Raw genomic sequence first — 14,612 nt, 5'->3', positions numbered from 1 at the left:
AGCGCCCACATGGAACCTTTATGTAATACTTAGCTGATGAAACCACCCTTTGAACCGGTACATGATACTGCAATTCCTTACTTGGAAGATTACCTTCCTGTTTGCTATAAGAAATAAGTTACTTACCTGTAACTGCAGTTATCCAGTATTGCTAACTGTCATAGATTCACATGCCTGAGTCATTCCCCATCATATAAGGTGGAGTCGCACAGTACATATAATGAAGCAGGTTATAATAAATTACATAGGCTGTCCTGGAGGTAACCATGTATTCAATAGCCTATCAACAACCCTTTTGTTAAAAGGACCAAACTCAAAACACGACCAACCAGCACCCACTAGACCCTTCCCAAGGGAGGGTGAATACCTCCGATTTTCCAGCATAAGTATAGTTGCCCCAGTATTGGAACTTTCATAGATTCCCATGCTTTGTATCATTCCCCGTCGTCTGAATGGGAGCCTCGGTAAATAATAAAAAAATATCATAACCATAGGTACAAAAGAGAAAATAAGGCCTAGGCCCCATCTCATTTTGTAGCCTATCCACCTCTTTTTATAAAAAAAGACCACACTTTCTGCAACAACCAATCGGAAAAGCCTCACCCCATAGAACCCTCCTGAGAGAGCCTCAGATTTTCTACCGCACGTTGTGCTAAGGGAGTCTCCACTGGGCTTTGCTCAGTTTTCTTCAAACAACTTTAAAACAACCCTTTTTTCTTGGAAAATGACTGACAAGGAGAAGAAGGCTTTGTTCAAGGCTTGTGCTACTTGCTCTAAAAAGAGTCTGTATGTAGATTGCTTGTACCCTGACCACAAAGCTACAGAATGTAAGATATGCAGGACCTTTTCAACAAAAACCTTGAGAGACAGAGAAGGGAGGCTTTTAACCTGGCTTCAGAAGATGAAATCCAGGAAGGACATCATTTCCAGCGACAGTGAGGAGTCTTCATCAGCAGCCTCATCAAGAAGATCTGTTAAAAGGGGTAGGTCTTCCCCTTCTACCTCTGCTGAGCCTCCTTCAAAATCCACCCAAAAGATCTCTGACAGGTCTGGTGGTACGGATCCCCTGAAATCTCCTCACAGAGGTGTAAAGGAGAAAGTGGGAGTGAGTGCTGAGGTGATTTCTTCACAGAAAGGTTCCAAAGTGCCTTCTGTTCCCTCACCATCTTCAGAGAAGTCCAAAGGTTTAAAAAAACATGCCTCTCTTCCTCAGGAGTCAAAGTCAGTGAAGAAATCCCGCCCGTCGACGGTGACATCCACAGGTACGTCGACGACGGCGGTGAAAACTCTTCATTCTTCCAGTTCAGCCTCGTCGACGGGATCGTCGACGATGGCTTCGTTGACGGCTTCGAAGCCTTCGATGTCGACGATTGGACTATCTTCTTCGTCGAAGAGTTTGGTATCCTCAATGTCGATGAGGATGACTCCGGTGGTTTCAACGACGGCGAAGACTACGTCGACGACGATTATGGCTATGACGACGACTGCTCTGATCCTGACGTCAACCTTGTCGACTGTACAGTCGATGCTGGCTCCTCCGTCGACGATGAATGATTCTCCGTCGACGATGGTTCCATCGACGATGGTTCCGTCATCGACAATGCTCTTGTCGACGATGATTCCGTCGACGCCTCTCTCGTCGACTACCTCGTCGAAGGTGCCTCCTTTGAAGGTGGAAAAGATTACAATTATTGTGAAAAAAACACCAGATCACTCCGGATATGACGTCTCCGCGAAGGGTGACTCCCCTTTCTCCAGCTTTACTGTTGGATGAAGATAATTCAGAGGAGGAGGATGAAGAGGATGATGAAGATCCTTATGCAGTGGCTTACAGTTTGTCGCAACTCCATGTGAAGTGTCAGGACTCTGATTCTGATGGTTATTATGAGGAGGAGCTGCGTCAATCTCCACCTAGACAGCAGATTCCACAACAAGTTCCGCAGGGTATGGTTGCCATGCCTTCATCACTCATAACGGACCTGCAAATGATGCTAACTGACTATAGGAAGAGGTTTCCTTCACAGGCTCCGAAGTCCATTCAGGTGCCTCCTCCATCTTTACCACCATCCTCTACGGCAGTGGTGCAGCCACAATCTCAAGAACAAGAGGAAGTTCGGCAGCCACCAGTACAGGTTCAGACCATTCAAGATACTAATGATGATGATTCTTCGGATGCAGGCAGGGACGATCAAGGAGTCTCTCATCCTGACAAAGAATGGGACGATTACATCATCCCAGATCCTTCCTCTCCTTCACCAGATCAAGTGGATTCACCACCTGTCGATACAGGTGGGTTCCATAACCTTATGGAGAGAGCTTCTAGGCGCTTTGGCCTTCCAGTGTCCCCGGTGCACACCGACTGTTTCCTTCATGATTTCAAGGAACCATATAAAAGATCTGTCTTATAGTCGACCATGTTTGGACTGAGGAACTGAAAGCGATGCAGTCCCCTGCTACGGTAATTCCTGTCTTGCCTCGACTGGAGAAAAAGTATAGAGCTCCGGATGGAGTCCTATTAGACTCCACTCTCTCTTTTGAGCAGCACATTGGCAGATTGGCAGGCAAATGTGATGGCATTATGAAGACCATACGGAAAGTTTGGAATCTTCTTCATATCAATACTAGGAAAACGCTGGTGCACGCCCTAGTCACTCCTCACTTGGACTATGGGAATTCCTTGCTCATTGGTCTGAATGTGAAAATGGTCCAACAGCTTCAGCGTGTCCAAAATGCAGCTGCACGACTTGTCCTGAACATAACCAGAAGGATAGCAGGAAGGCGAGCTTTGACAACTCTTCATTGGCTCCCTATACGTGAGCGCATTCTATTTAAGGTGCTGTGCATGGCTCATCGAATTGCACAAGGTAAAGGTCCTGCTTATCTTCAAAAGCTCCTGGTAATTCATCGCCCTAAGCGTAACCTGAGATCGCTTGGTAGTATGCAGTTCGTGGTACCTCGCATCTATAAAGCACGCATGGGAGGGCGCTCCCTCAGATACCTAGCCTGTAAACGTTGGAATGAACTCCCAGTGGAACTGTCCGAAGCAAGGTTACGCCTAATCCTTGAAACGCACCTCTTTCTGAAGGATTAACCTTGAGTGTTGCTTTTATTTCCCCCCTCATTTGTTCCTTTCCTCTTCATTTGCTTGCTCCTGTGGACTGCATTCATAGCGCGGGGACACACTGTTATAGTGTAACCATGCGCTTTAAAAATGAAGTCTAAAAACCCGGCAGCCCCTCTCGCTTCTCCACCAGACAAGGAGGGGAGACGCTTGGATAATGTAGGGAAGAGATTCTCCTCTTGTCCAGTTTTCTAGTTCGTGCCTCCAATGCACTTGCAATTTTAGGCCGTTATGACCGCCAAATGTGGTGTGATATGACTCCCTTCTTGGATCATCTACCGGAGGCTGTTAAAGTTGATGCACGGAAGGTCTTAGAGGAAGGAGAATGAGCCTCTGCAGAAGTGATTGACTGCTCGATGGACATAGCTACAACTGCGTTCAGAGCGCTGGCAGGTTCGGCGGTCCTCAGAAGGCAAGGATGGCTTCGGGCTACTTGGTTCCTCCCGGAAGTACAGAACAAAATATTGGACATGCCCTTTGATGGTGATATGCTTTTCGGAAAGCACATTGACGATGCCTTGCAGGAGATAAAGAAGGACACTGAAAAACAGCCAAGTCCTTGGGCAACCTCCGATATCGTAAAACGCCTTTCCGAGGAGCGAGGGGGAGAGGTTATTACAACAGCAGAGGAGGATACCAGTAACATTACTCCTCTTACTCTCACGGACAATCTGCCTCTTTCTCTCGCCAACAAGGGAAACCGCGACAGGGTCACCAGGGTAGGGACAACTCAAAGCGACAATAGCGGCCTCCTGGCTCTGTCTACTGTTCCTACCCCTCAAATATTATCAGTGAGGGGCATGATTTCTTATTGTCTGAAAAGCTGGATAAATATAACATCAGACCAGTGGGTCTTGAAGATCATTTGGAGTGGCCACACCTTGGAGTTCCAATATCTTCCTCCAATCAGAGCTCCTGGCGCCAGCAGCGCAAAACATCCTCGACTGCTACGTCTCGAAGCCCACCAACTCTTCATCAAGGGGGCAATAGAGCCGGTCCCTCACTCTCAGAGAGGGAAAGGTTTTTATTCCAGGTTTTTCCTGGTTCGCAAGACGAAAGACAAATGGCGTCCAATTTTAGATCTAAGAGAGCTCAACACCTATCTCATAAAGCTCTCATTCAGGATGGTCACTTTTCACGATATTCTACGTCTTCTGAATCCAGAGACTACATGGCGACACTAGACTTGGAGGACGCGTACTTCCACGTCCCAATCCATCCGGCTCACAGGCAATACCTTCGCTTCACAGTGGGCAAGAGCCACTTTCAATTCAAGGTGCTTCCTTTTGGCCTGAAGTCGGCACCACGGATATTTACCACGGTTCTGGCACCTGTGGCTGCATTCTTCAGGAAGCAGTCTCTGGAAGTCTTTCCCTACCTAGACGATTGGCTTATAAAGGCGCCATCTTTTCAAGCAGCTTCCACGGCGGTTTCACATTGCATCCAACTTTTCAACAGCTTGAGCCTTCAACTCAACAGAGAGAAATCAGTCCTTCAGCCAGCCAGGTCTGTAAGGTTTCTAGGCTCTATTCTGGACACCAAACACTGCAAGGCTTTCCCAACAGAGGAGCGTCGACACAAGCTCGTCTATTGCAGAAAAAGAAGACCCTGTCAGTAGGTCTCTACAAGTCCCTGCTAGGATGGATCTCATCCTGCATACCATTAATTCCGCACTGCAGACTTCGCATGCGTCCGCTGCAGGAACAGCTGGACAAGCAATGGTACCAGGCGGAAGGCTCCTTCGAGGACAGGATAACGGTAACCCCAGCAATGAAAGACGCATGCAGCTGGTGGCTGGTACGAGAGAACATCTCTAAAGGTTTAACCGTCACGCTCCCTCCATCTCCCATGGTTTTGATGACAGACGCCTCACTAGAAGGTTGGGGAGCGGTACTGTAGAATTTGCATGCGAGTGGTCATTGGAACCCAAGTCAGCGGAAGTTCCACATCAATCTTTTGGAACTAATGGCTATTCGCTTGGCTCTTCAAGCTTTTCTGCCGAGAGTTCAAGATCATACAGTGCTGGTCCGCACAGACAACACGACGGCCATGCATTATATCAACAAACAAGGAGGAACCAGATCCCAAGCTCTTACAAAGGAAGCTCGGAGAATTTGGGACTGGGCTATTCTTCACAACATTACGCTGTCAGCAGAACACCTCGCTGGTGCGCTCTCAGCCGCCAGAGGTCACTCAATCACGAATACTCCGCATACTTTCATTACGAAAGTACCATGACTCCGCAATGCCATTGTAACGCATGGCATTACATTTTATGTTTTTACCACGCATACATTTACAAATTAATGATAAAAAGCATTTTTTTTTATGTTTGGATAAGGTAAGTATGGGTATTGGGGTAATGTTTTGGGGTAGTGAGGTATATGATTTGGGGTGTTAGGGTATTTTAAGGGTTCAGATATAGTTTTGGGTTATGGGGTACAGGGGTAGTTTTAGGGTTTAGGGATAGGTATGGGTGTTGGGGTATAGGGGTATTTTTAGAGTTATGGGGTAGGTTTGGGGGTACAGGGTTATTTTAAGGGATCAGGGCTAGGTTTTGGGGTACAGGGGTATTTTTAGGGTTCAGGGCTAAGTTTGTGTTTTGGGGTACAGGGGTATTTTAGGGTTCAGGGGTAGGTTTCGGTTTCAGGGCTAGGTTTGTGTTTTGGGGTACAGGTGTATTTTAGGGTTCAGGGGTAGGTTTCGGTTTCGGGGTTTAGGGGTAGGTTTGGGCTTTGGGGTACAGCTGTATTCTTAGGGTTCAGGGCTAGGTTTGGGGGTACAGGGGTATTTTTAGTGTGTAGGGATAGGTTTGGGTTTTGGGGTACAGGGTATATTTATAGGGTTAAGATGAGTAAGGGTGGGTTATGATTATGGGGTGCAGGGGTATTTAAAGGGTCCAGGGTGGGATTAGATTTTAGGGTGTAAGGGGTAATAAAATAAAATAATAAAAATAATATAAATAATGCAATTTAAAAGAATAAAAGTTTAATTAAATAAAAAAATGTGTGTATATATGCAAACATATATTTGATGTTTTAATAATGTACTTTTACAATGTATATGACTTTACCGCATATGCGTGATAAAGTCATACGCGTTGTATGTTGATGTCTTGCAGAGTAATAGTCTCGCGTTATAAAAATTGCGGAGTGATAGTATGCGGGATGTTAGTTTGCGGAATATCATCACATATTCCCAGGGGAGGGATAGTCCCTTTCTTGCTATTTCCGTGGAGGCGGGCCCTGTGTCCGGATGTGCGTGGCGCGAGGCCTGTGCGCAACGGAAGTGGAAAATCGCCAGTGTGCACTTCAGGCGTCACCGGAAGTTAAGGCGAGATTACATTTCCTGCACAATGGCCCCTGTCTGCGCTCCTTCCGGCCCTTGGGAATAGCGCCATGACTGACCTCCATACAGTAAAGCAGGTGCACGTCACAGGGAGTGCGGGGCAAGCACACCCGGAGCTGGAATGTACAGAACCTGGGAAGAAAAAACAATGAAATATTGGGCACAACACTCGCTTTTTTTTCCCGTAATCCCGCGCCCAGCACACGCCCACAGCACATGATATGAGACATGGCATGAAGGGCGGAACGTTCCACACGCCCCCAGCGTTTGTCAAGCCCCCAGCACATTCCCACAGCACAACGCAGACACGCCCACAGGGGACTAATTTGCTGACACAGTTCTTTTACCTTTTAAATGTATATGGTGGGCGTCTGCGGCAACTGCCCTTTCCAACGCTGTGTTGGGTATTGTGATTGGTGCTGTGGTTCCTCAGATTACCCGCCTCAAAGGTTTGGGCTCTCTCTTTATTATATTAGTATAGATATATATATATATATCAACAGAAATTCGGTTCAAGTTTTCCTCCGTTTGGCGCTGCCTGCAGGTGCGTGGCTTTATGTTTTGGAACCTTACCGCTTCATATTACAACAAAGTATCACATAGAAACCGATTTTCCACAGAAGACAAAAAAGCTGCCACTCGATTTTTGGTGAGACCACACTTAATTTATTCTTGAATCCATTACAGCATATTTACAGCATAAACCGACGCGTTTCGGTAGCTCCCTACTACCGTGATCAAGGTAGAAGGGAGCTACCAAAACGCGTTGGTTTATGCTGTGAATATGCTGTAATGGATTCAAGAATAAATTAAATGTGGGCTCAAGAATAAATTAAATGTGGGCTCACCAAAAATCGATTGGCTGGAGTGGCGGCTTTTTTGTCTTCTGTGGAAAATCGGTTTCTATGGGATACTTTGTTGTAATATATATATATATATATATATGTCCAACAATGCCCTCGAGCTATTCTAGGACGCACTCAGTGTTAAGCCAGCCATCCGGATTTCAAAGATATCACTCTCCATCAAGCCTAGGTAAATTATGGTGTCTTAGTCGCGTCAGACAAGTGCGTCCTGGAATAGCTGGAGGGCATTGTTGGATATATATATATCTATATCTATACACCCAGTGAGCACTTAAGTGGACGGTGGGTAATGCTAAAATATCCTTTTTTATGTAATGCAAATACCCAAAGTAATTAGTAGCGCTGCAGGATGTCTGAGAGCGTGACCATCCTGAATGTTTGACTTTTGAGGAATTTGTAGAATTTCCTACGGTCTAAGAGAGGTCTCCACTCTTTTTTGCGAATAAGGAAGAAGCAGGAGTAGAAACCTTTTCTTCTCTGAGGAAAAGGGACCTTTTCTATTGCCCCTTTCAGGAGCATAATCTTTGCTTCCTTTTTGAGTAAGTGAAGACGACGGGGGTGCGATCCCCTGGGTGGGGTATAGCGCAGCCTATGATTTCTTCCGCTGCTCTTTCTAATTCTGCAAGAATCTTATTAAACTACTCCTTATTTTCTTCTGGAATAAGGTCTCTCATTGTCCCCCATATCGAACCACAATTGTCGATCATAGCGACCTAAGATGGCTAAAGCATTAGAAGCTCTGACAGAAATTGAGGAAAATCTTTTTTCAGTGGAGTCAAGATGGCGACCCTCTTTATCTGGTGGAGATGTGATGGGAGTAGATCGGTTTTTAGATCTCCTTTGGACTGCATGCAAGATCAGAGTCAGGCTTGGATTGACCTATGAAATCTGCAGGAGAATCCGCTGGTGGCCTGTATGTTTTTATCAAGTCTCGGTAGCACCCGAACCACAGAAGCTGGCGTCTTCATTACCTTAATACCTTCTTCCCAAATGTAATCAATGATGGATATTGTTTTACAATTGTGGGCAAGTGGAATCTAGTAGTAGCTCTGTCCATTATATTGTGGTAGCCTCCAATATCCTCCAGAGGTGAGTCTGAAGGACGATGAGGTGGACGGGACGGTGTTGGTACTGCATAATCATCCCATTCATCCGTGGGCGGTGGAAGATCATGGATTTCTCCCTCCTCTGACTCTTCTTCAGAGGTGGTAGGATCCTCTCTAGGAGGCAGAGGAATTATGGGACGTAGCGTCAATCTGGGCGAGGCAGTGGTGGCGGAGTTGTCAGAGGAGCCGCGGAGGGGTGGGGGGGCACTGTTACGCTGTCCTCTTGAGGAGGAAACCTCCTTTTATAATCCGCCAACATATGTTGTAGGTCCACTATTGGGGTCGGAGGTAGTTGAGCTGGTTGTTGCCTTGGCTGTTCAAAGTATCTGAATTGTTGATAATGTGTAAGAGGGACTGGATACTGTTGATAGGTCTGGATGCCACCTTTTTCCTCTACCCCCCCGGAAAGTGACTACTGGTGTTCCGCAGGGCTCGACTCTGAGCCCCTTGCTCTTTAACATTTATATTACACCTCTGATCTTTCTCGCAGAGGAGCTGGGTGCTAAAGTCATAGCTTATGCGGATGACACCCAGCTCCTCTTCACTTGGAAGGAAAGTGAGGTGTCCCCCACAGCAGCCCAGTGTTGCCTTGCGGCTGTCTTCGGATGGCTGGCTCGGGCACAGCTGAAGTGCAATGAGGGCAAGTCTGAGGTTCTTCTTTATGGTTCCTTCCTTCCGTCCTTTAGGGAGACTCTGTGTCCGCCAGAGTACCCCCAGCCTAAGTCATCTGACACCCCTGCAAAAAATCTGTGGATCTGGTTTAGGGAGGATCTCAGATTTATCGCTCAAATAAAGCGACTGGCAGGGGCGGGCTTCGGTATCCTAAAATCTGTTAGGAAGTTCTTCCCTCTGCAACCTAGATCATCTAGGGAAATGGTGACTCAGGCCCTCATCCTGTCCCGCATTGACTATGCCAATGGTCTGTATATTGGACTCCCAGAGTATCAGTCAAAAAAACGACAAGTAATACGGAATGCAGCTGCCAGGGTTCTGTTGCAGATCCCTGAGCGCGCAAGCATGAAACAGCATCTACGGGACTTGCACTGGCTGCCTGTGGTCCATCGAGTCCAGTTCAAGGCCCTTACTCTGGCTCATAGAGCCCTGCATGGTTTAGGCCCGGTCTACCTCCAGAGGCGGTTTTCCTTTAATGTTCCTCTCAGAAATCTCCGCTCTGCTACTCAGCGCCTGATTGCCATTCCCCGCTTTCGTAGGGTTCGGCTAGGGGGTAGTTCCCTTTCTGTTAAGGCTACGGAGTCCTGGAATTCTCTTCCTCTGGAGCTGCGCAATATTCAGGACACCATGCTATTTAAGAAACAGTTGAAGACCTTCCTCTTCAATGAATTCACCTAATTTCGCTGCCTTGCTGTTATGTTCACCAACCGCGCTGGGACACTCTTGAGTATCCGTGCACGATACAAATGTTTAATAACATAACATAACATAGTATTGCTCCTCATCGTCCTAGTCTTAATCTTCTTCCGGACACTTCACATTGAGTTCAGGAGGGCTATGCTCAGTCCCAAATGGGCCCTCATCCTCATCAGAGTCTTCCACATCTAACAGATGACTTGCTGATGGGGGGGATAAAAGGGGGGGCAGGGGAGGAGAAATTTTTTGTGGTCTAAATTCAATTTGTGTAGCTTGTAGGAATGGAGATGATGGACCTGTAGACTAAATTGGAATTATCGTCGAGGTTGTCGACAGTAGAATTATCGATGTCGACGGTGGTATTGCCGTTGAGGATGGAGTTGTCGACGGGGCTGCTTTCGCCGACAATGAAAGGGCCGTCGACGATGGAGTAGTCGTCAATGTAGGGTTCTTTGTCGACGAAGAGGTTTTAGTCGACTGTCTCGTCGATGATGAGATCTTTGTCTACAATAGAGGTAACGTCAACGGTATGGAACCCTTAATACTTGCCGTCGATTTAGTTCGCGCTGCCGACAGGCTTGGCGACGATAGTCATTGTCGTCTTCTTTGATGAAGTAATAGGCGTCTGGTGAGCATGACGCAGTTGAAGATTTGTGCCTGATTTTGCACCTGAACTGACATTAAGATTTTTTTTTTTTCTTGGTTGTCCCCGAAGAATGAAGGGGAACCTATCTCTGCGGAGGCCTTAGGCTGATTCTCCTTTTTTAGAGATTCTCTGGTCAGATGAGAGACTTGAGAATATTTCCTTCTCTCTCTTCAGGCTGACCCTCAGGCCACCTGAGCCTCTTATGAGTTTTTGAGGACGTGTCGCTCTCAACATCTGTTGAAGCACTCTTCTTCCTCTTCAGCTACAATAAAAGTCTGCCCTCTCTATCTTTAAGGGTCTTAGTTGAAAAAGTGCGGCATATTTTACACTGCTTTGCCTCATGATGAGGTTGGAGGCTGTAGATGCAATCTTTGTGGGCATCATCAACATGCACTCTTTTTTCTTTCCGCAGGAGGTCTAAATAATCCTTTTTTATCAGATATTCTTCTATAAAATTATAGAACAAGACTTATCTGAGAAAAGGTGAACTGAGCGGAGCTCAGGGGGACTCCCTTACACACATGCTGTGAAAATCTGAGGGATTCAGCCTCTCTTGGTAAGGTTCTAGACGGTGCAGGTTGCTGATTAGTCAAGTTTTGATTTTGGTCCTTTTTATAAAAGGAGGTTGATAGGCAATTGAATACATGGTTAACTCCATGATAGCCTAAAGAATTGATTATTTACTTCTTTATTATTTGTACCGTGGGGCTCCCACTTCTACGATGGCGAATGATTCAAGCATGTGAATCTATGAAAGATAGCCCAATACTGGATAACATTACTACGCAGGCTAAGCGAGCTGCAGGCACTAACTGCAGGAACTATATATCCAAAGCATGGAATAGTGATGAGAACAAACCCAAAATGAGTGCCTAATGTTTTATCACACTTCTATGTTAACCAAACAATACAGTAGCTAGTTTTTATCCAAAATCGCAGGCGTAATGGCACACTCTGTATGTCAGTGGTGATCTATTATATACAGGAAACCAACCAATCTGGAAGACCGACCAGTTATTCATTTTTTTCAGCCAAGGGAGTGAGAAAGGGAACTCTAGCAACATGGCTAGACCACCCAGTACAAAGATGCCATATAGTAGTGGTAGTGCTCTTTTATGACAGGACAAAGGCATACTCCAAAAGAAAGAACCTAGGCAGGTGCTATACTCTTCTTAGCCAGTGTGTTCATCAGTGACATCTGCACGGCTGCTACATGTTCATCCATACACACCTTCTTGAAACATTACTGGGTGGTCCCCCAAGCAAATCATGAAGCGCATGAAAGACAAAGTACTTAAACACCTGTTTGCAAATGAACTCTTCCCCTGCCCATCCTCACAGAGGACTAGAACACTGCTACATAATATAGCCACAGCATGTGCATCCAGAAGGATTCACGCTGCAAAACGAAATGGTTACTTACCTGTAGGGAATAGTTTTGCAGCTTGAAGATTTTCTGGATTCGCATGCGACTGACCTCCGCCAGAAAACTAATGTGATTGTATGCAGTTGGGCGGACAAGACTCTTTTATAACGCAAAGTAAGCTATACATTCAAGGATGCCAGAGAAAGAATCTGAGGATGGCGAACGAGCAAAGGAGCTTCCTGGTGCACGTCTGATATCATAAGAGGAGGGAGAAACCCCCCAAATGGCCGACCGATGAGCATTCACAAAAAAAGAATGGATACCATTCTGGATTCATATGTTTAACTATGACCTTGAACCCGGCCCCATCCTTGATCTTTTATGTAAAATAGTGTCAAATCAGCCTTTTTATAGCCTTGTAACTCAGAAACCGGATGCTGCGTGGCTACCACCCCCTTTTCATCACCTTGCATAATAATCAAGCATTTACTTATTGATCATGTATATTAGAGCCTTTTACATAACAGTATTCCATAGCTGTTCCAATGGAAGTCTGGCCTTGATCATCATACACAGTGAAGTAACCTTTATAGTGACAAGCTTGGTTTGATAAAATCTATGAATTAAATAGTTGGTTTCCTAGTGTCTGCAGGGTTTTATTCCTCTATATCCATGCTTGTTAAATCATAGTTCCAATAGGATCTGTAGATCTCCCCAAACTAAAGTTTATGTTTGAGGCATATGATCTGTAGATTACACACTGTGCATAGATCGCCACCTAGTCTTAAGCCCGGATGTTTGTTTTTGTACTGAAAAGTTCTTTGGAAGTCACGAGATAGGTGACTCCTCCTTTGGACTACATTGCGCATGGGCATCGGTTCCATCCTCAGATTGGTTTTTTCCGCCATCGGGCTCGGATGTGTTTCCTGCGCTCTGGTTTAATATTATTACATTTCTTATATAGCGCCAGAATCGACCCCCGAAGGGGTATCTCCGTGCTTTCCTTGGGAACCTGTCCTGGTTTTTCCCTGTGAGATAGCCCCTACAGGGCATCCCCAAGGTGAAAGCCAGGCATCCCGCCGCGGGGGGCCGTTGTGGAGATTAAGCAAGCTTAATGCCCAGAGTTGAGAGTGTGAACCCATGATTAGGTCAGGCACCGAAGCGAGAATTATCGAGTCCGTGGACATTTGAGCTCAACACCCTGCCGCATCGGGAATCGAACTCTGGTCCCGGGTCTGACCTCTGCTTCAGGGTCTGCCTGCTCTAACCAGTGAGCCACACTTCTCCACAAGAACCGAATTTCCTTGTGCGCGCAATCCTCACCAAGTTCGACGGTATTGTTTTGATCGTGCTCCCCAACGACGCGATTCTTCACCACTTCGAAGTCTTAGATTCTGGTCGTCGACGATGGCCTTCAGGCCTACCTGGGCCTTACTCTCTGGCTCATGGAAAGGACGCCATTCAAGAAGTGTCCTCAATGTGGGTCGAAGTTTCTCCACAGAGATCTACATGAGGTGTGCAATCTTTGCCTCTCACCAGAGCACGAGGCCAAAGACTGTTCCGCTTGAACATCTGGAGATGGGCCATTCCTCAAAACAGACATCTGCTGGAGGAGCACCTTCCAGGAGTCCACAATCAGATAGCAGATCTGTTAAGTCGGCAGACACAACAAATTCACGAATGGGAACTACATCCACAAGTTCTTCAGCCATTCTTCCAGAGGTGGGGGCATCCACACATAGATCTGTTTGCCACCCACAAAAACGCAAAATGCCCAGCCCACAGTCCGAAGGCAATGCGATATGGATGAACTGGTCAGGCAGATTAGCGTACGCTTTTCCGCCTCTCCCACTCATTCCATTAGTAGTGCGCAAGCTCAGACAACAGTCTCTCACAATTGATGTGTTTTATCTAGGAACCCGATTCAATATTGTGACCTTATGCCCCTATACGGCTATAGTCAATAAATATCCCTATAATGGCATAATAATCAGAGCCATATTTTCCGTAAATCGCCTCTGCAGTCCATGACACAGCAGAAGTTACTTCCTTAAGATTCCTAGTGAGCACACCGAGTTCTTTCGACACACCAAACCCCCAGCAACCTGGCAAAGCCCCGCTTGCTTTGTTTTGATTTGTAATAGAACTCCTGCGAGCACTGTAAGAACGACCAGTTCTTAGTGACATCTTTATTGACGTTTTATGTCCAAACCTCTGCACCTTTCAGGTATAAATATACCAACGTTGCCTTAACCCCTTCCATGCTGGGCCGTTTCCGCCGCTGTGCGGTAAACAAAAGAACAGGGCGGGGCCGTGGCGAACCCCAGCCGTCATCAGCACACGAGCGCCGCAGAGTGTGACGGCTGGGGTTCGTCACCAGCATGGAAGGGGTTAAGCAAACACACAGTGGTGATTCTGGAGCAGAGCAGCTAATCTACTTTCCGAGAGCCCAGCAGAAGCGAGAAGCCCACGGACGCTGCCCCTCCTCTTTGACGCGCTGAGAAAGACGCTGTCTTTTCTCCTGCCGAGAAAATCCAGCTCCAGCGTTTCCAGCCTACCCTTGCAGGTGACTACAATATAGAGTCCTGAGAGTGAGATACCAGACCTCCTACATTCTATTCCCAAGGTACAGTGCTGACTAAACCCTTAGAGAGAATTCTTGAACAGATCCTTGGCAACAAACCTACTTAACCTAAATTGCTACTTACTCCTTCCCACGTATTAGGCTTAGGTCAGGTACACCGGGGTAGGCGTATTTTAGAAGCACCAGTTGAGCATGTTAGCCTATGTA

General features: G+C 46.5%; 1 protein-coding gene across 3 annotated transcripts in view; it reads left to right on the top strand.

The window, feature by feature from the left end:
• USF2 (upstream transcription factor 2, c-fos interacting) overlaps positions 1-14,612 on the top strand; it is a 203,705-nt gene that overhangs the window by 108,754 nt on the left and 80,339 nt on the right. The gene's annotated exons all lie outside the window — the stretch shown is intronic.

The sequence above is a fragment of the Lissotriton vulgaris genome, chromosome 7, assembly GCF_964263255.1.
Source record: "Lissotriton vulgaris chromosome 7, aLisVul1.2, whole genome shotgun sequence".
In the NCBI taxonomy this organism is placed as follows: domain Eukaryota; kingdom Metazoa; phylum Chordata; class Amphibia; order Caudata; family Salamandridae; genus Lissotriton; species Lissotriton vulgaris.
The sequence above is the reverse complement of the archived record's forward strand: the minus strand, read 5'-3'. Positions and strand labels throughout refer to the sequence as shown.